Below are 25,667 nucleotides of genomic sequence, written 5' to 3' on the forward strand. Positions count from 1 at the left end.
TCCGCCTACCACCAGCTCCCCATCTGGAAGTCGGACCGGCCATACACTGCCTTCGAGATGGACGGTCGCCTCTACCACTTCCTTAGGGTCCCTTTCGGTGTCACAAATGGGGTCTCTCTCTTCCAAAGAGAGATGGACCGAATGGTCGACTAGTACGGTTTGCGGGCCACCTTTCCGTACTTAGATAATGTCACCATCTGCGGCCATGACCAGCAGGACCACGATGCCAACCTCGATAAATTCCTCCGCACTGCCACCCTTCTCAACCTGACCTACAATAAAGAGAAGTGTGTGTTCAGCACGACCCGGTTAGCCATTCTCGGCTATATAGTCCAAAACGGACTTCTCGGGCCCTCCCCCGAGCGCATGCACCCCCTCATGAAACTTCCCCTCCCCCATTGCCCCAAGGCCCTCAAACGCTGCCGGGGGTTCTTTTCCTACTACGCTCAGTGGGTCCCAAACTATGCGGACAAGGCCCACCCACTCATTCAGTCCACCCAATTCCCCCTCGCGGCCGAGGCACAACACGCTTTCGCCCGCATCAGAGCAGACATCGCCAAGGCCGGGATGCGCGCAGTGGATGAGTCACTGGCTTTCCAAGTAGAAAGCGACGCTTCAGACGTCGCCCTTGCCGCCACTCTAAACCAGGCAGGCAGACCCGTGGCATTCTTTTCCCGCACCCTTCATGCCTCTGAAATTCGACACTCATCCGTCGAAAAGGAGGCCCAAGCTATCGTTGAAGCTGTGCGGCATTGGAGGCATTACCTGGCCGGTAAGCGATTCACTCTCCTTACGGACCAACGGTCGGTAGCCTTCATGTTCAATAACACACAGCGGGGCAAGATCAAAAATGATAACATCTTGCGGTGGAGGATCGAGCTCTCCACCTATAATTACGAGATCTTGTATCGCCCCGGTAAACTCAACGAGCCCCCAGACGCCCTCTCCCGAGGTACATGTGCCAGCGCACAAGTGGACCAACTCCGGGCCCTACACGACAGCCTTTGTCACCCGGGGGTCCCTTGATTGTACCATCTGGTCAAAGCTCGCAATCTGCCCTACTCCGTCGAGGAAGTGAGGACAGTCACCAGGGACTGCCAGGTATGTGCGGCGTGCAAGCCGCACTTCTACCGGCCAGACCGTGCGCGCCTGGTGAAGGCTTCCCGCCCCTTTGAACGCCTCAGCGTTGATTTCAAAGGGCCCCTCCCCTCCACCGACCGTAACACGTACATTCTCAGTGTGGTCGATGAGTACTCCAGATTCCCCTTCGCCATCCCATGCCGCGATATGACGTCTGCCACCGTCATCAAGGCCCTCAGCACCATCTTCGTTCTGTTCGGTTTCCCCGCCTACATCCACAGTGACAGGGGATCCTCATTCATGAGCGATGAGCTGCGTCAATTCGTGCTCAGCAGGGGTATAGCCTCCAGCAGGACGACCAGTTACAACCCCCGGGGAAACGAGCAAGTAGAACGGGAGAATGGGACGGTTTGGAGGGCCGTCCAACTGGCTCTACGGTCCAGGAACCTCCCAGCCTCTCGATGGCAGGAGGCCCTCCCTGACGCTCTACACTCCATCTGGTAACTACTGTGCACCGCTGTGGTGAATGGAACTACTGTTAATTACCAGTGCACTGTGATATCATGTTACTGCTGTATCGTGTTACGTTATGTGATTAACCCTGTGGGCTCCACCTATGGGCCATTGTACGGCTTCACCCACAGGGGATATGTCGGGGCATGTACGGGCTCGCCCATGGCTCCACCCCTTACAGGAAGTATAAAGGCAGCTGACCTGCGGGGCCGCATTCATTGTTGTACCGGTCACAGGCAGGCTCAGTTGTAAGCTGATTAAAACCACGGTTTACTTCTCAACGTGTCTCTCAGTGAATTGATGGTCGCATCAATTTAATCAGCTTAAAATACTACTATGGAATCAGCCCTCAAACCTGATAGACTGGAACTCGATCCACAGGCCGCGGAGGCGAGAGAAATTTTTTCGCACTGGCTTCGTGCTTCAAGGTCTATCTCGCCATCCGTCACGGATGATCAGGAACTGAGTCTTCTCCACGCACGGGTGAGCCATCGTATTTCTGTCCAGCTCGACGGCGCCGCGTCCTATACAGAGGCCCTCGCACTACTCGAACGCATATATGTACGGCCCGTGAACGAGGTCTACATGCGACACATCTTCACCACTCGCCGCCCTCGCGCGCAACTGTAACTACCAGGCCGTTACCGCCCCTCAGCATATGGAGCTCGCTATCCGAGACGTTTACGTGGCGGGGGTCCAATCGAACTATGTAAGACAGCGCCTGCTCGAAAAAGGGGCCCAGGACCTGGAGGATACGGTAACACTAGCTACCTCTCTGGAGGTCGCGTTTCAGAGCCTTACTGCGTTCCCAGCCGACCACGCGACCCCCTCGTGGGCCCCCGACCAGAGACTACCCCAGGCTTGTGCCGCGCGGCCGCCCGCCCATCATGGGGGGCTGCCCTGCTATTTTTGTGGCCAGTCCCAACACCCCCGACAGCACTGCAGGTCCGCAACGCAAACTGTAGTAACTGTGGCCGAAAAGGAAACTTCGCCAAGGTCTGCCTGGCCAGGTCTAAAAACTCGAACTCACAGACCCGATCCACAGACCCACAGGCCCGCAGACCCCGCAAAGTGGCAGCGTGTCTACCGACTCCGCCTCCGCACAACATGTGCGACTCATGGGGGCCGCCATCTTGGCCATTCTCCCCCACGCGGCCGGCCACGTGCGATCCATGGGGGCCGCCATCTTGGACGCCATCGTCCTCACCGCCCGCCACGCTTGACCAATGGGGGCCGCCATCTTGGCCGCCATATGCTACACCGCCCGAGATGTACGAACGACATGGACAGCAGCCATCGCGGGGCCGCCCCAGCACCTCCGATCACGCCGCCGGCTACCCCCAGCTCAGCGCAGTCACCCTGGACCAGTCGTGACCGAAGCACCTCCGGAGCTCCTTGATGGCCGTCCGGGTAAACGGGTACAAGACACCTTGCCTTTTCAACTCCGGGAGCACAGAGAGCTTCATTCACCTGGACATGATAAGACGTTGTTCGCTCCCAATATTCCCGACACAACAAACTATCTCCCTCGCCTCTGGGTCGCACTCGGTGCAAATCCAAGGGTGCACTACTGCAACCCTAGCGATCCAGGGCGCTGAGTACGTTAATTTTAAACTATATGTGCTCCCAGACCTCTGCGTTCCTCTCCTCTTAGGACTCGATTTTCAGTGCAACCTCAGGAGCCTAACTCTTAAATTCGGAGGGCCCCTGCCCCCGCTCACCATATGCAGCCTCGTGACCCTAAAAATCGACCCTCTCCCCCTCTTTGCGAACCTCACCGCCGATTGTAAGCCAGTAGCCACCAGAAGCAGACGGTCTAGCATGCAGGACAGGACGTTCATTAGGTCCGAGGTCCAGCGTCTCTTGCGGGAAGGGGTCATAGAAGCCAGCAATAGCCCCTGGAGAGCTCAGGTGGTGGTCGTCAAGACCGGGGAAAAGTTCCGGATGGTGGTTGATTACAGCCAGACCATTAACCGCTTTACGCAACTCGATGCGAACCCCCTTCCCCGGATTGCAGACATGGTAAACCAGATTGCGCACTACTGCATGTTCTCCACGGTGGATCTGAAGTCTGCATATCACCAGCTCCCAATCCACCCGGAGGACCACCACTACACGGCGTTTGAGGCAGATGGCCGCCTCCGGGTCCCCTTTGGCGTCACAAACGGGGTTTCGGTGTTCCAACGATCGATGGACCGAATGGTGGACCAGTACGGGCTGCGGACCACGTTTCCGTACTTGGAAAATGTCACCATCTGCGTCCATGATCAGCAGGACCACGACGCCAACCTCCACAGATTTCTCCAAACCGCCCAAAAACTCAACCTCACCGACAACAAGGAGAAATGCGTTTCCCGCACAACCAGGCGAGCCATCCTCGGCTACGTCATGGAAAACGGGGTCCTCGGGCCCGACCCTGACCGTATGCGCCCCCTCCTCCAATTCCCTCTCCCTCACCGCCCCAAGGCCCTGATGAGGTGCCTTGGATTTTTCTCCTATTACGCCCAGTGGGTCCCCCAGTATACGGACAAAGCCCGCCCACTATTTAAGGCCACCAATTTTCCACTGGCAGCCGATGCTCGCCAAGCCTTCAACTGCATCAAGGTGGACATCGCCAAAGCTGCAATGCGCACGGTGGACGAGTCCGCCCCCTTCCAGGTGGAGAGCGATGCCTCAGAGGTCGCTCTCGCCACCACTCTCAACCAAGCAGGCAGACCGGTAGCGTTTTTTTCCCGCATCCTCACCACCTCTGAAATTCGACACTCCTCAGTCGAAAAAGAAGCCCAAGCCATCGTGGAAGCCGTATGGCACTGGAGGCACTACCTCCCTGGTAGGAGGTGTACCCTCATCACCGACCAATGATCGGTTACCTTTATGTTTGACAATACGCAGCGGGGCAAGATCAAGAATGACAAGATCTTGAGGTGGAGGATCGAACTCTCTACCTATAACTATGATATAGTATATCGTCCTGGGAAGCTCAACGAGCGCCCAGATGCCCTGTCCCGCGGCACAAGCGCCAGCGCACAAGATGACCGACTACGGGCTATCCACGATGACCTCAGCCACCCGGGGGTCACCTGGCTCGCCCACTACATCAAGGCCCGCAACCTGCTCTACTCCATCGAGGGGGTCAAAGCTGTAACCAGAGATTGCCAAATCTGTGCGGAGTGTAAACCGCACTTCTATCGACCAGATAAGGCCCACCTGGTAAAGGCGTCCCTGCCCTTTGAACGCCTTAGTATCGATTTAAAAGGGCCCTCCCCTCCAGTAATCGCAACACGTATTTCCTGAACATCATAGACAAGTTCTCCCGTTTTCCGTTTGCCATTCCCTGCCTCGATATGACCACTCCCACAGTCATCAAAGCCCTGCATAGTGTCTTCACCCTGTTCGGTTTCCCCAGCTATGTCCACAGCGACAGGGGCTCGTCGTTCATGAGCGACGAACTGCGTCAGTACCTGCTCAGTAAGGGCATCGCCTCGAGCAGGACTACCAGCGATAACCCCAGGGGAAACGGGCAGGTGGAGAGGGAGAACGCGACAGTCTGGAAGACCGTCCTACTGACCCTATGGTCCAGGAATCTCCCAGTTTCTCACTGGCAGGAGGTCCTCCCTGATGCGCTCCACCCTATTAGGTCCCTCCGTTGCACGGCCACAAACCAGACCCCTCATGACCGCTTGTTTGTTTTCCCTAGGGGAGCTACCTCAGGGGCCTCGCTTCCGCCCTGGCTGATGACGCCGGGTCCAGTCCTCCTCCAAAAACATGTTTGGAGCCATAAGACCAACCCCCTGGTAGAGAGGGTCCAGCTCCTGCACTCCAACCCACACTATGCGTACGTCGAACACCCCGATGGCCGGCAGGATACCGTCTCCCTCCGGGACCTGGCGCCCGCAGGCTCTGACACCATGACCACTACTGCATCCCCCACACTAGGTCCCGTCCAACCTCCCATGTTCAGCGCCCCTACCCCTATCCAACCTCCCATGTTTAGCGTCCCTACCTCGATATGGTTCTCGCGCTCCCTCCCACCCACCGCACCAGTCCACAGGAATGAAGCTCTGGAAGAGCCGCTCCAGGAGTCCACGCCTGTGCCTGCTCTGGGCCCAGCTCCACAGCCACCCGAAACGGCTGAAACACCAGTGCTTCGGCGGTCGCAACGTACGATCCGGGCACCGGACCGACTGAATCTGTAAACCCGTCACCCCCGCCGGACTTCATTTTTTAAACAGGGGGTGAATGTGGTGAATAGAATTACTGTTAATTCACCAGTGCATTGTGATATCATGTTATTGCTGTATTGTGTTACGTTATGTGTTTAACCCTGTGGGCTCCAACTATGGGCCATTGTACGGCTTCACCCACAGGGGGATATGTCGGGGCATGTACGGGCTCGCCCATGGCTCCACCCCTTACAGGAAATATAAAGGCAGCTGACCTGCGGGGCCGCATTCATTGTTGTACCGGTCACAGGCAGGCTCAGTTGTAAGCTGATTAAAACCACGGTTTACTTCTCAACGTGTCTCTCAGTGAATTGATGGTCGCATCAACCGCCTCTAATAACACACCCCATGAACGTGTTTTTACCTTCCCCAGGAAGTCCACATCCGGGGTGTCGCTCCCAACTTGGCTCGCTGCTCCAGGACCGGTCCTTCTCCGTAGGCACGTCCGACTCCACAAGGCGGACCCCTTGGTGGACAGGGTTCACCTGCTCCACACCAACCCTCAATATGCCTACGTTGAGTTCCCCGACGGCCGCCAAGATACTGTTTCACTCAAGGACCTGGCACCATCAGGTTCCACCCCAACACACACCCCCACCAATGCGCCCCACCTCCCACCGCGCCACCAATATTGACCCCACCAGACCACCCCCCCTCCACTTTTCTGCACAAGAGGACGAAGAGGACTTCTGCATGCTCCTGGAGTTCCCCGATGACTGGCCATCATTAGCACTGCCACCACCGCCATCGCTGCCACCTTCACCACTGCCAGCACCGACTTCGCTGCCACCATTACGCCACTCCCAACGAAGCACCAAAGCACCGGACCGGCTGAACCTTTGACGGACTCCGGACCGTCAACATGGACTTTTCTTTCCCTACCACTGTTCATAATTGCACTAATTGTATATAGCTTCACGTTACCCCCGCCAGACTCATTTGTAACAGGGGGTGAATGTGGTGAACCACTGTAATAGGAGCTGTAAGGTAGGACCTGCACTACAGATTCGCCGGTAGCTCCTGCCGGCTGGCTCCGCCCATGGAGAACTGTATAAATATGCATGACCTCCAGTGCCCTGCCATTTCGCCAGCTGCAGCAGGAGGCCACGCATCTGACTGTAATAAAGCCACAGTTGTACCCACTTTAGTCTTTGTGCAATTGATCGTGCATCAAACAGGTCACCAAATATACTGCTCTCCCTGTGAGGACACAATAACACTCCCTGCCAAATCCAGGAACTCACTCCAACACTCTCAAAACACTGCCGTCTTTCCGGACACTTTTCAATAATAGAGGTTTATTAGAAATTACTTTACCTACAAGTTGAGCACCTGGTCCTTAAAATAATTCTGGTGCTGGCCCACTTTTTCATCTGAACATATGTCCTTTGGTGAGTGACAAGCGAATACATTGATTGGATCTGCATGTTGCAAGTTTGCAGAGCATCAAGTTAATTGGTGGTGGGCTGGGTGACATCATGACAGCACCAGTTCAGAGGCTTCTGGTGCATGCAGAGCACCCCTATGTGAGTGCCCTTCCCCGCCACACGCGCCACGGCAAAAACAGCGTACCCCACACAGAGGAGCTCCAGATTCTGTAGTATCACTGCCAGTGGAGCTACAGAATCTGAATTTTACCACACCCAGACAGTTTCAAGAGATGATCCCCTGTTCTTCGAAGAATTAGAAAATATTCATCTCTTGTGCTTACTGCCTTGATACTGTGTGTAAATAATTATACTTGATCATTAAAATTGGACCATATCTTCTCAAACTAATATACAACAGTGACTATGGACGTGATTTATCGGCTGCCTCGCGCCTGACTTGGGACGCAACGCGGCTGGTAAATCTCGCCAGAGGCCTCTTGCAAGATTTACCCAGCCCGTCATGCCTCGCGAGATCTAACAGGATCTGCAGTTAGGCACATTTAAATATGTCTCTGCTATAGTTAATTAGCCCCTGGAATCTACCGGTCTCGCTGAGGAAATTCCAGCTGGGCACTGTTTAGCACCGGTCTCCACAAACGGGGACTAGACAGAACGGCACTTGGGGAGGGGGAGGGGGAGGGGGAGGGGGGCCGGTCTCCTAGGTGATCTGAGGCCCACGCATTATCGGCCGCTGGGCAGGGTATACCCTGGCACTGCTGATGCCACCCGGGGACCTTGGCACTGCCAGCCTGGCACCCTGGGAGTGCCACCCAGGCATTAGCAAAAGGGGTGATATATTGTGATGGCCAAGGGACCAGCACTAGACGAGTTTGCTCCTCTTAATCTCATCCAATATCATTATTTCTATCCGCATATTAAACTCAACTTGATCTGGGACATGTGATAACCACACTAAATGCTAGTCCAACAGGAAACACATTTATTGCCTAAACTAAAAGAAAATTACTGCGGATGCTGGAATCTGAAACGAAAGAGAAAATGCTGGAAAATCTCAGCAGGTCTGGCAGCAACTGTAGGGAGAGAAAAGAGCCAACGTTTCGAGTCCGATGACCCCTCGTCAAAGCTGACACATTTATTGACTAGTCACCTGCTTCGTATTTGACGTATTCCTCCACTGTGTAATGCCCTAAACTGTGGTTTAGCTGGATAATTACATAACACCTCAAACTATTGGAAGATTTGAAAGTCAGTTGGCAACCGTGGCCAATCATTGTAACCACAGCGATGTGAAACTAACAATTACTCTAGCAACCTACTCATCTTTAACTGAATCGCACACTCACTACCAAGCACAACGTCGTGGGGCACAATGGGCGGATTCTCCGGCCTCCCAACCATGTGTTTCTCGGTGGCACAAAGCGGCGTGCTGTTCGCTGGTGGTGGGATTCTCTCTACTCCCAGTACTGTCAATGGGAATTCCCATTGAAGCCAAACCACTGGGAAACCCACGGGAAGGGGGATGCACTGCTGGCGGGACCAGATAATCTCACCGCTAGCAAACAGCCGGAAACTTCCAGCCATTATTTTTTTGCTTTTCTACATACTTGACAACAGGTGTGGGTATGCTGAGAACTGTGGCTATCCACAAGTGTGAATGTTTTTATTCTTTAAACAATATTAAGAAAAGTGAAAGAATTTTCATTTATAGCTTCATGCTCACTTTTATGCCACTAGCTCTTTAAAATACTGAACTCAAATTCACAAACTGCCACAGTGGGATTTGAAATTGAGCTCTTCATAAGCCACAAATGTAACACTGTTATTCAAAAAAGATGGGAGGCAGAAAGTAGGAAATTTTAGTCCAGTTCGTTTAAAATCTGTCATTGGGAAAATGCTCAAATCAATTATTAAAGAGGTAGTAGCAAGACATTTTGAAAATCATAATATAAGCAGGCAGAGTCAGCATGGTTTTGTGAAAGGGAAATTAGAGATCTTTGAGGTAACAAGCAGCATTGATAAAGAGAAACCAGTAGGTGTAGTTCATTTGGATTTCCAAAAGGCATTCAATAAAGTCTCACATAAAAGGTTACCGGAGAAGATAAGAGTTCATGGTGTTGGGGGTGATATATTAGCATGGACAGTAGATTGTCTAACTAACAGGAAACAGAGATTTGGGATGTCTGGGTCATTTTCAGGTTCACGAACTGTAACTAGCGGAGTACCTTAGGATCAGTGCTGGGGCCTCATCTGTTTGTGATCTATATTAATGATTTGGATGAAACCAACTGCACTAGAGCCAAATTGCTGATGATGCAAAGTGTAGGATCGAATTCCCCTCCAACTGGGAAATTTATGGAAAATAATTTCAAACCCACGAACGTGTTTTAACCTCATGATTGGAGCTATAAATTACAAAAGCTAAGCTGCAGGGGCTTGGTAGCAAGGGATTAATTTGGGCATTTAGCAAAAACAGTGACTCATCAAATGGATTCGGACATTGACTGATTGCTAACAGGGAACAATGGTAGCAGGAAACTGCCATTACCTACTTTCAAATACTTCAATCCAAAAGTCTGATGACCCAGTCCAAAGGCACAGGAGCTGATGACATGTGTCTGGATTTTGCACGGAATCACCTAATTGGACATTGAAACAACATGAAATATGTTTTGACATGTCTGAGTTAAATTATTATAAAAAAAGAACACACCTGAGTTTCTGGGCTACAGTTGGAAGGAGGGTCAGGACTGGTGACTCAGGCCTACAATCAATACCGAACAGACCAGCCGTGTTGTGAATTGTAAGTTTTAGCCAAATCGTGTTGATATTGGTCTGAGGGTTTTCTGAAGGTTTGGGGCAGAAGTCTCGTGTTTTTTGCTGGTAACTTGTCATTTGTTTCAGCCCAATCTTAGTAGGTAGTTGGGAGGTCAGGGCATAGCCAAGTGGGCAGTTGGGTCGGCGGTGTAGTCGGGAGGTCGGGGTAGTCAGGTGGTCAAGGCGTGAGGTAGTCAGCTGGGCAGCCAGGTGTGGGTAGCCGGGCAGTCAGGGAGGTCGTCAGGTGATCGGGGTCACTCAGGTGGGCAGTTGGGTTTGGAGATAGTTGGGTGGTTGGTGAGTTATTTAGCTGATGGTCGTAGAATGGTGTGGGTTGGTGACTTGGGGGGTTACCTGGTGGTGCTTGTTGAGATATTGAGATATGTTGAGGTAACTATCAGACTAGTTATTAAACTGTGTTACGTTTTCAGGGGAAGTATCCCGGTAAGTTCCACATATCTGGCCCAAGTCTGTGACCCTTAGCTCAGTGTCAGAGACTGAGGATCCTGGGCTGCGGAAATCAGCCCAGGAAGTTTAAACTTCCAAACATATGTGTGCGTCAGGACATTCTCCTCATGTCTGCGTGATTCTCACTGCCGCAACCCAAAGATGTGCAGGATAGGTGGATTGGCCACGCTAAATTGCCCCTTAATTGAAAGTAAATAATTGGGTACTCTAAATTTTAAAAAACAACTTCCATGTGGACCTGATGCAGGTTTCCAAACATATGTCCCATCTCCAATGTTCTGAGACCAGAATATTTGGATGAGTCTGCAAAAAGATTGATTGGTTAAGTCAGCGGGCACATAATATGGTGGAATGTAGGAAAATGTGAGGTTGTCCACTTTGGCAAGAAGAATATGAAATCAGAATATTAATTAAATGGAGAAAGACTGTAGAATCCGGCAGTACAGAGGCGTCCTTTATGTCATAGAATTGTTACAGCACCAGAATTAGGCCATTCTGTATCTGCACCGACTCTCCAAATTACACAGAGTTAGCATGCAGGTACAGCAAGTAATTAGGAAGGTCTTCATTGCTAAGAGGATTGAATATAAAAGTAAAGAAGTCTTACTACAACTGTACAGCGCATTGATGAGACTGCACATGGAATACCGTGTACAGTTTTGGTCCCATTACTCGGAGAAGCATGTCGTTGCATATGAAGCATTACACAAAAGGATTGATCGGTTGATTCCTGGGATGAAGGAGTTGTCTGTCGCGTTGGGTGTTACGCTATACAGACGAACGAACACGGTTGTAGATGGTACAACTCTGTTTTATTACTCTTGATAACAACATCTGTAAACTTATGACTGTGGTTCGTAATTTACCTGTTAACCTGTGGACCCAGCCCTAACACTATCTTAGAGAGGCACTCAGCACATGGTGTATGTCTGAGTGGCACGCTGGGAGCTCTGTGCCCTGAGCTGTCTCCTGCCGGAATGAGCGGGAACTGTGGTGTTCTCCGTTTTATAGTGCGTGTGCTCTCACTGGTGATTAGCTGTGATGTTGCGCGTGTGTTGATTGGTCGGTTGATCTGTCCATCAGTTTGTATGTGTGTTTGCACTGTAGCCATGTAAAATGGCTGCGTTCCGATTAATCTGGCCAAAACCCAGTTTAAAATGGCTAACCCGAAAGACTGCTGGGAAAAGCAGCCAAGAAGACACAAGCAGACAGCTGCAGACAGGTTCGCATATTCAGCTCTGGGAACGTAGCCCAGATCGATACTCAGGGCTATCAACAGCCCTTCAACCCAGGTATCCGCAGTTTCATTCAGGACTGTTTACACCTAATCAACTCAGACATCCACAGTTAAATCGGCTATCCCCGGGAACAATTGCAACATATTAGCAATTGAATACCGGGCCAGACCTGTCGGCGCCTGCAGTGGCCGAAACAAAGACAGGTGAGCGACCACCCCCCGATCGAGGAATCGCCTCACCATTGGACACATCGACCCCAGAGACTGGGGACAGAATCCAATCACTTAGGAGTCAGGGTCAAGGGCCGTCCCGGGAGGCGGGAAGCCCCATGGCCCTATAAAAGTAAAGGTCCAAGTTCAGATCTCTCTCTCTCTCATCTTCGCCTGCTCGAGACCTTCGCAAGACCAGCCACCGGTAGCAGTAAGTTTGAATCCAACGATCGCTATCCGGTAGAGACACCTAGCCACCGACCTGTAGCAGCCCTTTTGAATCCCGCGGGCCAGATCTGGTTGGACAAGCCATTCGTTTCCCTGACCTGGTGGGCTCTTCCTAAGTTAAGTATTGGCCAGTAGTGATAGGTTTGTTATATAGAAAGTAGTATTAGGGAATTAATATTGCTTGTTGTATATAATAAATGACCGTTGTTTTAATCCTTACTAAGCGGTGTGCTGTGTTATTAATCATAACCTAAACTTGAACCACGTGGCAGTATCATAAAGATACCTGGCGACTCATGAGCAAAGGTGACCTAAACAGAGCAAATAGACTAAAGCTAGAAAGAGCAACAGCACCATGATATGTTTATCTGAATATCATGACATCCCCCCTTTTTACAAGAATATGTGCCTATGTGGTAATAAATATTGGTGTGTACTGAGTGCAGCTGAATATGTGTGTGCAATATCTACAACATGTACATGAGGCTAAACTATATACATAGGAAGGTGTCAGGTGCGACATAGCAACAAAACAAGTGCAATCATCAAACATCGAAAACGAACTCCAGGAACGACAAAAAGAGAAACACATTAACATTGTGGCATAACACTTTAGTGAGTCCAATGTGCAAACAGGCTCATAAGTCCAGCCTAGTAGGTGGGCGATGAATTCGGGTTGACCGCCTCAAGGGTGGGCTAGGATCCACCGGCTGAGGAATGGGCCTGGCCACAGGCGATAGAGGAACAGGCATGGTGGCAGGAAGCTCCACAAAGTCAACATCACGGACAACAGGAGGCCGTGGCACCGGTGCATGATCACGTAGCGAGCACGGAAGCAGCCGAAGAGCCCGGCGATTACGCCGGCGAATGGAGCCATCAGGCATGCGAACCAGGAACGAGCGGGGAGCCACACGGCGGAGAACTTCGGCAGTTGCCGACCAGCCACCCTCTGGTAGGTGGATGCGGACGTTGTCTCCAGGCGCCAAGGCAGGAAGATCAGTTGCCCGAGTGTCATGTGCCACCTTCTGCTGAGCACGCTGCTGTCGCATCCTCTGCAGTACTGGAGCATGGTCGGGTTTAGCAACATGAATGGACGGCACAGTGGTCCTGAGGGCGCGACCCATGAACAGCTGGGCTGGTGAGAGGCCAGTGGACAGTGGGGCCGAGCGATAGGCCAGCAGGGCTAAACAGAAATCCGATCCGGCATCAGCAAAACTGTACACAGTATTCCAGAGGAGCCGCTTGACGATATGGATGCCCTTTTCCGCCTTGCCATTTGACTGGAGGTGCAGAGGGCTGGACGTCACGTGTGTGAAGCCATACGAAGCGGCAAAAGAAGACCATCCTTGGCTCGCAAAACAGGACCCATTATCCGACATGGCGGTAAGCGGAATGCCATGGCGAGCGAAGGTTTCCTTGCATGCTCTGATGACAGCTGACGATGTCAAATCGTGCAGGCGTACGACCTCTGGATAATTTGAAAAATAATCAATTATGATGACGTAGTCCCTGCCGAGCGCATGAAAAAGGTCCACACCCACCTTCGCCCAGGGGGACGTTACCAACTCATGGGGCTGAAGCGTCTCAGGGGGTTGCGCCGGCTGAAACCTTTGGCAGGTGGGGCAGTTGAGCACCATGTTGGCGATGTCGTCGCTGATGCCCGGCCAGTATAGAGCTTCTCGGGCCCTCCGCCTGCACTTCTCAACCCCGAGATGGCCTTTGTGTAATTGTTTGAGGACCAACCTGTGCATGCTGTGTGGAATCACAATCCGGTCCAGCGTTAGGACGATACCGTCAATGACGGCCAAGTCGTCCCGGACATTGTAAAATTGTGGGCACTGTCCTTTGAGCCCCCCTTCCGTCATGTGGCGCATCACACGTTGTAGAAGGGGTTCAGCCGCAGTCTCCCGGCGAATACGGGCCAGACTTGCATCATTAGCTGGCAGATTGGCTGATGTGAAGGCCACATGCGCTTCAACCTGACACATGAACCCCCCCGATTCGGGCGGTGTGCTCACTGCTCTGGACAGGGCATCCGCGATGATGAGGTCCTTACCAGGGGTGTAGACCAGTTGGAAGTCGTACCTCCGGAGCTTGAGCAGAATGCGCTGGAGGCGAGGGGTCATCTCATTCAGGTCCTTTTGTATGATGCTGACCAGGGGGCGATGGTCGGTTTCCACGGTGAACTGAGGGAGACCATACAAGTAGTCGTGAAACTTATCTATGACGGTTAACAAACCCAGGCACTCCTTCTCAATCTGCGCATAGCGCTGTTCTGTGGGGGTCATGGCCCGCGAGGCATAGGCAACCGGGGCGCATGATGCAGTGTTGTCCCGTTGCAGGAGTACCGCCCCAATGCCGGACTGGCTGGCATCAGTCGAGATCTTCGTATCTCGAGAAGTGTCGAAGAAAGCCAATACCGGGGCTGTGGTGAGCTTAATCTTGAGCTCCTCCCATTCCTTCTTGTGTACGGGCAGCCACTGGAACCCCGTAGTCATCTTCACTAGGTGGCGAAGAGCCGTTGTGTGGGAGGCAAGGTTGGGAATGAACTTCCCCAGGAAGTTGACCGTCCCGAGAAAGCGTAGCACTGCCTTCTTGTCTGCCGGCTGCGGCATGGCTGTAATAGCTGTTACTTTGTCTGCACCCGGACGCACCCCTGACCGGGATATGTGGCCACCCAGAAACTTTAGCTCAGTTTGGCCAAAAAAACACTTGGCTCGGTTGAGGCGCAGGCCGTGTTCTCGTATCCGAGCAAAGACACGCTGGAGACGACAGATGTGCTCTTGTGGTGTGGTGGACCAGATGATGACATCGTCAACATAGACACGCACCCCTTCGATGCCCTCCATCATCTGTTCCATGATTCTGTGAAACACCTCGGATGCCGAGATGATGCCAAACGGCATTCTATTGCAGCAGAACCTGCCAAAGGGAGTGTTGAAGGTACACAGCTTCCTGCTGGACTGATCCAGTTGAATCTGCCAAAAAGGGGCTTTGTAAAGATTTTAGCCCGGGCCATTTCGCTCGTGATCTCTTCCCGTTTGGGTATGGGGTAGTGTTCCCTCATGATGTTGTTGTTCAGGTCTTTCGGGTCGATGCAGATCCTGAGTTCGCCAGAGGGCTTTTTTACGCACACCATGGAGCTGACCCATGGCGTGGGCTCCGTGACCCGGGAAAGTACTCCTTGGTCCTGGAGATCCTGCAGCTGTTGCTTGAGGCTGTCTTTGAGTGGTGCTGGGACTCTATGAGGTGCGTGAATGACCGGGGTGGCGTCCGGTTTGAGCCATATTCTGTAAGTGTAGGGCAGTGTGCCCATGCCCTCGAAAGCCTCCTGGTTGTGGGCGAGGAGCGAGTGGAGCTGTGCCCTAAAGTCTGCATCCGGGAAATCGGACGTGCCTTCTGAAGACAGAGTGTGTACCCGCTGAACGAGGTGGAGAACCTTGCACGCCTGTGCGCCTAGCAGGGAGTCCTTCGATGATCCAACTACCTCAAAGGACAGTGTGGCTGTGTATGCATTGTGTGTAACCTCGAGCTGGCAGGATCCCATGGCCGGGATAACATTCCCGTTGTAATCGACCATCTGACAGCGGGATGGCCGAATCAGTGGTTTGACCTTCAAGGTGTAGAAGGCTGGCCATGCAATCAGATTGGCGGAGGCACCAGTGTCTAGACGGAATGTGATTGGTGATCGGTTGACCGTTAGGGTAGCACACCATTCATCACCCGGATTGACGCTGTGCACTGGCATCGGCTGGTGGGTCCTACTTGGGGACATCCGATTCCTGTCAATGACCACAACGCGGAAGGCTTCCCGGTCGTCAGTATCACCGGTCTGTACATCGTCAGGGTATGACTCGGTGTATGGAGGCTGAATGGCCCTCACGTCCCTGCGAGACTGGCGGAATTGGGGAGCGTTGGCAAGTTGAGCTGCTCGACAGCAGGCAGCGTAGTGTCCCATCTTGCCACAGCGGAGGCATTGTCGATTCTTTGCTGGACATTGCCGCTTTAAATGTGTGGATCCACAGTTGCCGTACGTCGTGACGTCATGCGTTTGTTGCGCCACCGCGCATGCGCAGTTCGGTCCTGCGTAGAGCGCGCCTGCGCGTCACGTCCCTCTGCGTCGACGTCTCTTTTGCCGCGTATAAGCGAGGCCGCGGAAAGCGCGCGAAATGGCCGCCCTCGTCCGGGCCGCAGGCCGGGAGGAACTCGATCGACTGGACCCGCTCGGCTTCGTAGGACCCCTGCCATGCCGATTCGGCCGCCTGGAATTGGGAGTACCGGCTGGTCGCGTTTTCATGGAGGACTCAGGCTTCGATGGTGGTGGCTAGGATGAGGCTCTTAATTTTGAGGAGCTGCTGGCGTAGGGTGCCCGAGGTGACCCCAAAAACTATCTGGTCCCGAATCATGGAATCGGAGGTGGCCTCATAGCCGCAGAACTGCGCGAGGATACGGAGGGGTGTCAGGAAAGATTGAAAAGGCTCATCCTTACCCTGCAGGCGCTGCTGGAAGAGGTACCTCTCGAAGCTCTCATTCACCTCGACGCTGAAGTGTTGCTCAGGTTTTAGAAGGATCGTCTTGTACTTCGTCTTGTCCTCACCTTCCGCGAACACCAGGGAGTTGTAGATGTGGATGGCGTGTTGCCCTGCCGTGGAGAGGAGGAGGGCGATTTTCCTGGTGTCCGATGCATTCTCCCTGTCTGTGGCTTCTAGGAAGAGCTGGAAGCGCTGTTTAAACAGCTTCCAGTTGACGCCGAAGTTTCCAGTGATTTGGAGCAGCTGCGACGGGCTGATGGTGTCCATGGCGCAGGATGGCGGATCGCTGAAGATGTGCAGGTAGGTCTCACAGTTGCTGGGTTCCAATCCTGGTGCTATGTCGTGTTGGGCGTTACACTATACAGACGAACCAACACGGTTGTAGATGGTACAACTCTGTTTTATTACTCTTGATAACAACATCTGTAAACCTATGACTGTGGTTCGTAATCTACCCGTTAACCTGTGGACCTAGCCCTAACACTATCTTAGAGAGGCACTCAGCACATGGTGTATGTCTGAGTGGCACGCTGTGATCTCTGTGCCCTGAGCTGTCTCCTGCTGGAAAGAGCGGGAACTGTGGTGTTCCCCGTTTTATAGTGCGTGTGCTCTCACTGGTGATTGGCTGTGATGTTGTGTGTGTGTTGATTGGTCGGTTGATCTGTCCATCAGTGTGTATGTGTGTTTGCACCATGATATGTTTATCTGAATATCATGACATTGTCTATGAAGAAAAGTTGAGAAGGTTGAACCAATACCCACTGGAGTTCAGAAGAACGAGTGGTGATCTTAATGAAATATAAATGATTCTGAAGGTGCTTGACAGAGTAGATGCTGAGGGAATGTTGCCTCCTGTCGGGGAATCTAGAACTAGGGGGCACAGATTGAAAATAAGGGGTCTTCCATTTAGGATGGAGATGAGGAAGAATTTCTTCTCTCAGGGAGTCTTTCGTCTTTGTTATTCTCTCCCCAAGAGAGGTGGAGGCTGGGTCATGAAATATTTTCAAAGCTGAATTAGACAGATTTTTGATCTACAAGACAGTCAAGAGTTATGGGACACCAGTAAGAAATTGGAGATAAGGGGCGAGATTCTCCGACCCCCCCGCCGGGTCGGAGAATCGCCGGGGGCTGGCGTGAACTCCGCCCCCGCCGGTTGCCGAAGCCTCCGGCACCGGATATTCGGCGGGGGCGGGAATCGCGCCGCGCCGGTTGGCAGGACCCCCCGCGCGATTCTCCGGCTCGGATGGGCCGAAGTCCCGCCGCTAAAATGCCTGTCCCGCCGGCGTAGATTAAACCACCTACCTTACCGGCGGGCCAAGGCAGCGCGGGCGGGCTCCGGGGTCCTGGGGGCGCGGGGCGATCTGGCCCCAGGGGGTGCCTCCACGGTGGCCTGGCCCGTGATCGGGGCCCACCGATCCGCTGGCGGGCCTGTGCCGTGGGGGCACTCTTTTCCTTCCGCCTTTGCCACGGTCTCCACCATGGCGGAGGCGGAAGAGACTCCCTCCACTGCGCATGCGCGGGAATGCCGTCAGCGGCCGCTAACGCTCCCACGCATGCGCCGCCCGGAGATGTCACTTCCACACCAGCTGGCGGGGCACCAAAGGCCTTTTCCGCCAGCTGGCGGGGCGGAAATTCGTCCGGCGCCGACCTAGCCCCTTAAGGTTGGGGCTCGGCCCCCAAAGATGCAGAGCATTCTGCACCTTTGGGGCGGAGCGATGCCCGACTGATTTGCGCCATTTTGGGCGCCAGTCGGCGGACATCGCGCCGTTTCCGGAGAATTTCGCCCAAGGGCACAATCAGATCAGCCATTGTTTTATTGAAAGGCGGAAAGGTTCGATGGACTGAATGAGCTACTCCTGTTCCTATTTCTTTTGATCTTATGATCTCTCTAAAATTACTAGTCTAGACATTTGGATTCTTTATTAAATCCCTCAATATTCTCAAATATACTCAAAACCCTCAAATCCCTCACGTCTCTGCTATTATAAGAGAGTAGTCATTCCTGATGTAGCTGCACTTTACCACCAACCTCCCAGCCCTGATTGTCCTTTGTCCCCTCATTTTCACTCAATGGGGTGATTCCCCAATCCAGCATCTGTAAAGTGTAGCGATGCTCCATCAGCAGATCCTGGGAAATTGCAGGTGTCTGACCCATGTCTTTCCTTCCATTTCCCTCTAAATTACAGAATGAATGGTCTTTTCTTGCACTTTTACTCGCACAAATTGTATTTTCTACCAGCACTGCTCCCCATTGAGAGGACCCCTTTATCTTTTTCCCCCTCTTTTCCCATCCGCTTCTGGCAATCCTGTGCCATTGGCCCTTATTCTGGTGTATGCAGATGGCTTGAATAATATTTCTGGCAGGTCTGTTGGTCCCACCACCCGGCAGTCTGTGTCTCCTGCTTTCAGTCTTTTCCTAGAGGCGTGGGAAATTTAAATCAGTTAGGTCCTGCACTCTCCTCTTGCTTGATGCCATGCCTCTTGGCTGCTAATCTTCTGACTGTAACCTTCACTCTTGAAAAGTAGAAAAGTATATTGAAAAGAATAATGAGGCTAAAAGATGAGATTGGGAGGATGCAGTCGGGGAACGTGGCAGGGCCGGATGGGTTTCCGGTGGAACATTATAAAAAATTCAAAGATAAGCTGGCACCCCTGATGGTGGGGATGTTTGAGGAGGCGATAGGGAAAGGGGTGTTGCCACAAACTTTAGGGCAGGCATCGATTTCCCTGTTGCTTAAAAAAGATAAGGACCCGACGGAGCGTGGGTCGTATCGGCCCATATCACTTTTAAACGTGGACGCAAAAGTATTGGCGAAGGAGATAGATGAAGATCAGACAGGGTTCGTGAGAGGGAGGCAGCTCTTTTCAAACGTTAGAAGGGTATTGAACGTGGGTTATGGTACCGGCAGAGGGGAAGAAATCAAAGGTAGTTGTGGCATTGGACGCTGAGAAGGCGTTTGACTGGGTAGAATGGGGATACTTGATGGCAGTTCTGGAGCGGTTTGGGATTGGACCAAGATTTATGGACTGGGTAAAGCTATTATATAAGGAGCCGAGGGTGAGCGTCCGCACAAACAACATCAGCTCGAGATACTTTTCTCTCCACCGTGGGACTAGGCAAGGATGTCCCCTGCTGTTTGCACTTGCGATTGAGCCGTTGGCCATCGCATTAAGAAGTTCGGGGATATGGAAAGGAATAGTGTGGGGGGGGGACAGAGCATAGGATGTCCTTATATGCCGATGACTTGCTGTTATACGTGTCGGAACAGAGTGTGTCGATAGGGGGAATACTGGAGCTGCTTCGGATGTTTGGGACTTTCTCGGGGTACAAACTAAATCTAGACAAGAGTGAGTATTTTGTGGTGTCTCGGCCGGGGGTGGGGGCAGAGGTGGGGGAGCTGCCATTCCGTAGGGCAGGGACTCATTTTAGATACCTGGGGGTGCGGGTTGTCTGGGAGGGGGGGGGGGGGGCTCCGCAGTACAACATTTGTAGTTTGATGGGGAGACTGTAAGCTGATCTGGCAAGGTGGGACCGTCTCCCTCTGTCACTGGCGGGTCGGGTACAGGCGGTTAAAATTAACGTGTTGCCGCGATTTCTGTTTATTTTCCAATGCCTGCCGATTTTCCTGCCAAAGGCATTTTTCAGAGAGATTGAAGGAATGATTACCTCGTTCATCTGGGGAGCGAAGGTGGCTAGAGTTAGAAAGGTGCTACTACAGAGGGGAAGGCAGGCAGGGGGTTTGGGCCTTCTGAACCTGACGTATTATTACTGGTCGGCGAATGTGGAGAAGGTACGGAGCTGGGTCAGAGAGGTTGATTCCCAGTGGGTCAGAATGGAGGAGAGTTTGTGCAGGGGGTTGGGATTAAAGGCATTAGCAACAGCGCCTCTCCCGATGGCCCCGGGGTAATACTCAGAGAGTCTGGTAATAATAGCTTCATTGAGAATTTGGAGGCAGTTTCGCCAACACTTCGGGTTGGGGCAAAGTCAAGGGAAATGCCGATTCGGGGGAACCACAGATTTGAACCAGGGAAGTGGGATGGAAATGTTCAGAAATGGGAGGAGAAGGGGATTAAGACACAAAAAGATTTGTTTCTGGGGGTCGGTTTGTAGGATTGAAGGAGCTGGAAGCGAAGTATGGGCTGGAGCAGGGAGAAGTGTTTAGATACATGCAGGTTCGAGATTTTACCAGAAGGGAGATACAGAACTTCCCGGTGAAGCCGGCCTCCACATTGCTGGACCCGGCCTCCACATTGCTGGAGGAGGTGCTGACGACAGGGGGACTGGAGAAGGGGCAGTGTCAGAGGTTTACGGAGCTATTTTGGAAGAGGAGAAGGCACCACTGGAAGGGATCAAAGCAAAGTGGGAGGAAGAGTTGGGAGAGGATATGGAGGAGGGGTTCTGGTGTGAGGTGCTCCGGAGAGTGAACTCCTCCACCTCATGCGCGAGGTTGGGGCTGATACAGCTGAAGGTGGTATATAGAGCACACCTCACGAGGGCGAGGATGAGCCGATTCTTTGAAGGAGTAGAAGATGTGTGTGAACGTTTTGGGGGGGCCTGCAAATCACATTGATATGTTTGATCCTGTCCACGCTGATCCTGTCCAAAGCTAGAGGATTACTGGAAGGAGATTTTTAGGGTAATCTCTAAAGTGGTGCGTGTGAAACTGGACCCGGGCCCTCGGGGAGCCATGTTCAGGGTGACTGACCAGCCGGGGTTGGAAATGGGTGCAGAGGCGGATGTTGTAGCTTTCACCTCGTTGATCGCCCGAAGGCGGATCCTGATGGGATGGAGAGCAACCTCTCCACCCCGTGCCCTGGCGTGGCGGGGGGCCTGTTGGAATTCTTGACTCTTGCGAAGGTTAAGTTTGAACTGAGGGGAAGGGTGGAGGGGTTCTACAATTCATGGGCATTATTCATTATGCACTTTCAACAACTGGATAACATCGAACATTAGTTGGCGGGGGGGGTGGTGGTTGGGAGGGTTGGGGGGAGAGGGACTGTCTGTGTTAATGATGACAATGGGTGATTTCTGATTCCTTTTTGTCATTTGTTTATGGAACATGCGGGCTAATGTTTGGGGTTTGGTGGGAGGATGGGATCGTTGTTATTGATTTGGGGATTGACATATTTGTTACTGATTATTGTTTATTGTTGGTGGGTGTAAATTTGGGAGAAAATGTGAAAAAGGAGGAGTATAATAACATTTTTTTAAAGAAAAAAGAAAAGAATAATGAGGCATGAAGGGAAGGTATCTGAGAGAAATGTAACACAGAGAAGTGCAATGTGATACATTTTGGTGGGGAAAACAAAGAATGGAAATAAAAACTGAAGAGTGCAGTTCTAAAGTGGGTACTGGAACAGGACAATGAACCAGTAGATATGTGCACAAATCATTAAAGGTGGCAGGGATGGCCGAGGAAGTGGTTAAACAAGTAGATGGGATTCTGGACTTTATAAATAGAGGCATGAAGTGTGGAAAAAGGAAGTTATGATGACCCTTTATAAAACACTGGTTCAGCCACAAATGGAGTATTGCAGGCATTGCACTTCAGGAAGGATGTAGAAGTCCGTAGAGGCAGTGCAGAAGAGATTTAGATTGGTTTCAGGGAGGAGGGACCTCAGTTAGGATGATAGATTGGAGGAACTGGGGCTGTTGTCCTTGGAGCCAAAGGTTGAGAGGAGTTTTGCGAGGTGTTCAAGATCATGAAGGGTCTCAACAAAGTAGGTAGAGAGAAACCTCGCATCAGCGGAAGGACCAAAATCCAGAGGAGACAGATTTAAGGTGATTGGCAAAAGAACCAAATGAGACATAAGAAAAGCTTTATTACGCAATGAGTCTTATGATCCTACTCTGTCTGGTGCCCAACTCCCCAATGCTGCCATGACGCAGGCTATTTATTTGGGTCAAGGTTGATTATTCACATGGGGTTGGCTTCTCGCAGGATCCTCAAGCAGCAAAAGGGAACCTGCAGAAAATTAGATAAACCGCCCGCTCCAGCAATGGTAGAGTTGGGTGGGAAAAGTAAAAGAGGCAGAAGAACTCTAGAAAATAGTCAAATGCCTCATATTGGGACAATGCCTTCAATGTGCAAGTGGCCAGGTGCATTATGGAAGAAGATGAGGCCAGGACTGGGCCCCCTCCTACAAACCGGCAGAATAGCCTCTCTCATCTTGGGGATCCCTGGAGTTGGCAGTATCAGCAGTAGCAATCCCAAGTCCCCACCATTACTTATATGCTGCGGGTGGAGAAAGGACAGCTCACAGCCCTCCGAGCTGGAGCAGTGCAAGGAAAACAAAGTTGGGGGCAGGAACTTAGGAGTCGGCCTTGACATCAGGGGCAAAATTCTCCGTAATCGGCGCGATGTCCGCCGACCGGCGCCAAAAACGGCGCAAATCAGTCGGGCATCGCACCACCCCAAAGGTGCGGAATCCTCCGCATCTTGAGCAGCCGAGCCCTAACCTTGAGGGGCTAGGCCCACGCCGGACTGATTTCCACCCCTCCAGCTGGCGCGGAAATGATATTGCCAGCCGGCGCATACGCGGGAGCGTCAGCGGCCGCTCATGGCATCCCCGCGCATGTGCAGTGGAGGGAGTCTCTTCCGCCTCCGCCATGGTGGAGACCGTGGCGAAGGTGGAAGGAAAAGAGTGCCCCCATGGCACAGGCCCGCCCGCGGATTGGTGGGCCCCGATCGCGGGCCAGGCCACCGTGGAGGCATCCCCCCGGGGCCAGATCGCCGCGCGCCCCCCCCCAGGACCCCGGAGCCCGCCCGCGCCGTCTTGTCCTGCCGGTAAGAGAGGTGGTTTAATCCACGCCAGCGGGACAGGCATTCTGGCAGCGGGACTTCAGCCCATCCGGGCCGGAGAATCGCCGGGGGGGGCCCGGCAACCGGCGCGATTCACGCCCCCGCCGAATCTCCGGTTCCGGAGAATTCGGCAACCGGCGGGGGCGGGATTCACGCCAGCCCCCGGCGATTCTCCGACCCAGCGGGGGGGTCGGAGAATCTCGCCCCAGATTTCCTTGAATGGCTGATTTCCCTGAATAATCTGATTTCCCTGCAGTGTCAACCACTACCAACCAACCACCAAACCCCCACTCCCCGCAACTTGATTCAGAACAGGGGAGGAACGTCTAGTCACGTACATGTATGTGGGTGAGTGTGTGTGGGTGTGGGTGTGAGTCAGTGTGTATTTGCTTTGAATGTGTGTAGAAATTAGGATGACGGATGGGCAATTCAAGACATATTAAAATCAGTGTAAGACACTCCACATATGATACAAAATGCAGTTCATCAAAAGTGCAATGATAGCTGGAATAAAAATATAAAACACTGGAAATACTCAATGTAGGTAGCATCTGTCGAGAGACAAACAGAATTAACATTCCAGGTTGATGACCTTTCACCAGAATTGGCAAGAATTTGAGATATAACAGGTTGTAGGCAAGGATAGTGGCAGGGACAGGGGAATAGGAGGAAAGAACGGTCTTTGACATGTGAAAGGAAGTTTTGAAAGCAATCACCACTTCCTAAAAGAGTTTGAAACATTAGTAGATGAATTATGAATCTATAACGAGCCTCACAGTGCTGACAAGGGTTTTAATGTTAACATATTTGTTTGTAGTCGCAGTCCCTTAATTTGAGGGTGGCGTATACTCAGGTCATGTGTTTCTGCCATGGACCTTCATGTCACAGAATAGGCCAATTTTTGCCCCACATAACTTTGGCACAAGGGGCAGGATGCCCCATGAGCTAGTGGGATTCGAGATACAGGATTGGTTTCGATGTCAGAAAACTCTGCCGTTGCTTTGCCTCATCATTATGATGTTAGAACTCAAAAATAATGCAGCTTTATGGACAAGTTGCTGTCATTTTGAATGATTGGTAGCAAGCTCCTCCCAGTCATTAAGGTTAATACCACCATTCTTCAAAAAGGGCATCAGAGTGTCTTTGATGCATTTTCTTTGTCCTCCCCTGGGACATGGGGATTTCAGAGTTGAGCGAACAGGAGCTGGTTGCGTAGATGATTTTTGGCCCTGTGGACACAGTGTCCAGTCCATGCAAGTTTATTTTGTAGGAGTTTTGCCTGGATGCTTGTAGAGCTGGCTTCAAGAAGGCCATAACGTTTGTTCAACGGTCCTCGCATTGAATCCAGAGGATGCGGCTGAGGTATTGGAATTCCTCTAGTGCCCTTATGTGTTGCTGATATACTGTCCAGGTCTTACTACAATACTGGAACGTAGTGCTGATAACTGCTCTGTGTGCCAGGATTTTTATTGACTTGCAAAGTGTTTGTTGTCAAACACTCGCTGCCATAGTTTGTAGAAGGTCGAAATGGCGCAGTTGATCCAATGTTAGATCTCCTCGTTAATAGTGGCCTTTTGAGAGAGATGGCTATCAACATATGGGAAATGTTCAACGTACTCCAGGGTATCTCCTTCAACATATGGTACACCAGGTGTGGATTGAAACATGAATTTTGCTTTGGCAACACCCAAGGAAAGGCTGAGTTAGCGGCATGCAGAATTGAAGAGATCGGAAGTTAAAAAGCATTAATACGACTAATTGCAGATTCACTTTTAAAGTGGACCAACCAAATCTGCACAAAATCATCACTTGAGGTACAACTGGAAATTGATATAATTTGCACCATGTGATAACCTTGAGAAGATAGAATACACAGCAGAATGTAATCACATAATGTCATGATATTCAAACACACACATCATGATAGACACACCAACAGACAAATCAGAACACACAACACCACAACCAATAACAGAAAGATATAAAAGCACAGACACGACCCCCGGTGGTCAGTATTAGCTGCAGAGGAGAACCAGGACACATCTATTGCCAAACACACTCAGGGAGACAGCACGTGCAGAGTATCCAGAACGAACTGTATTATAAGAGTTATAATAAAATAGAGTTGTACCACATACAACTGTGTTGGCTCATCTGTGCACCAGAGC

Source organism: Scyliorhinus torazame, chromosome 8 (genome assembly GCF_047496885.1).
Source record: "Scyliorhinus torazame isolate Kashiwa2021f chromosome 8, sScyTor2.1, whole genome shotgun sequence".
Classification (NCBI taxonomy): domain Eukaryota; kingdom Metazoa; phylum Chordata; class Chondrichthyes; order Carcharhiniformes; family Scyliorhinidae; genus Scyliorhinus; species Scyliorhinus torazame.